The sequence below is a fragment of the Anoplolepis gracilipes genome, chromosome 14, assembly GCF_047496725.1.
Source record: "Anoplolepis gracilipes chromosome 14, ASM4749672v1, whole genome shotgun sequence".
NCBI classification, from domain to species: domain Eukaryota; kingdom Metazoa; phylum Arthropoda; class Insecta; order Hymenoptera; family Formicidae; genus Anoplolepis; species Anoplolepis gracilipes.
The window spans coordinates 7384787-7386296 of record NC_132983.1 but is presented as its reverse complement, the minus strand read 5'-3'; the positions used below and the strand labels follow the sequence as shown (position 1 = coordinate 7386296).

Genomic DNA, 1510 nt, shown 5'->3' with positions numbered 1-1510 from the left:
TAAAACGGACGAGAAGGACAAAGTAATAAATCGACCTTTAACTGCATATTTTTTAAATAATCTACGGGTTCCAAGTAAAAATTGTGCACCAAAGATACTATTATAGCCTTCAACTTCAGCAGAGCGAATTTTTGACCTATCACAAAATTTAAAGTCTATTATTGACACTATCAAAAATTGACGACACGAACTGAAATAACAAGTTCACCTATGCAATTCCTCGGTCCTACGCTGAACGGTGTATAGGATATTGAGCTTAAATTAGCAGCTGGTTTCTTACGTACTTCCAAATACTTCGACATCATCTAGCTCTTTGTCACTTTCAAGGTTTTTCAAGTACTGACCATTGGTGCGTTCGTGATAAAGTTTTCTTTTCGCAATGATCTATACATACAAGTACGGTATTGTGCTATAGCATAATATTAACAGCATAATGTGTTATTAATATTTTTAATTAATCATGTAATCTTACGGTACGAAGATTATGAGGTTTATTGTAATATTACGCAAAAAAGAGAGTTTAAAGGATTAAAATAACATGATTTAGAACGTACTTTTTCCGTAAATCCATGCAATATTTTCAAGATTTTTTTTGCTTTCTTCCTTGTGGCGATAACGAGAATAACAAATTGTTATAGAACCAAGGCCTAAAAATTCTAAAACGTAATTCAATAAAACTATATATTTTTGTAACAAACTTATTTGAGGTCAGGATAAATATTTAAAGTAAACTTTAAATAATCACAGAGAATATAAATAAAATTTATACTATGTTACGAAAAACATATGTAGTATTTCCGAAAACATTAGCCATTGTTTTACCATTTAGCTAAATTTTAGATTAAGATAGATTCTTTGATCAAAGGAAATTTCTCTGTTAGTTTTATTGCACAATTCATTTTTCTTAATTTTTCTATGTTTTAATGATTTCAATATTTCTAACATTTTAAAGATTGCAAACAATATTTTGAAATTAAACATTTAGTCGGGCACGTACAATATTTGGATTACTAATAGCCGGTAAACAGAATTTCGGTTTTACACTAATTGTTTATAGTAATTTATAGTAATTGTACCTTCACATGACTAAAAAATAAATAATTAAACTATTCTTCAAATTGTATACATATATTACATAATTACAACATAAAGGAAGATCACACAATTATTTACTATATGTATATAAGTTACCTATAATAAGTATCAGTTACTATAAAGTATCAGTTCCATAATGAATCGCATTTCGATAGCGTTGCTGGAACTCGCCGATGTTTTGCAGAGAGATGCCCATAGCAGTTTCTATGAGTGCATTGATTATATAAAACAAAAATATCGGTTATTGTGGAGAATGATTGTTATGAAGATTATTATATGTATAATAAAATTTCTATATATAACACAAAACAATAAGAATTCTTCAGAAATCTTACCGCATATCGCGTTTAATGTATGCTCGCTAACAAATAATAATAAATCTTTTACAACTATTCCTCCAGCATCCTTCAACGAT

At 28.5% G+C, this 1510-nt stretch overlaps 1 long non-coding RNA gene across 1 annotated transcript; it reads right to left on the bottom strand.

Moving 5' to 3' along the window:
* LOC140673332 (uncharacterized) lies at positions 1-656 on the bottom strand. Its single transcript, XR_012048044.1, has 3 exons — positions 555-656; positions 209-384; positions 1-136 (listed from the first exon to the last, which is right to left on the bottom strand). It is a non-coding gene; the product is annotated as an uncharacterized lncRNA (long non-coding RNA).
* Between the last annotated feature and the right edge of the window lie 854 nt (positions 657-1510).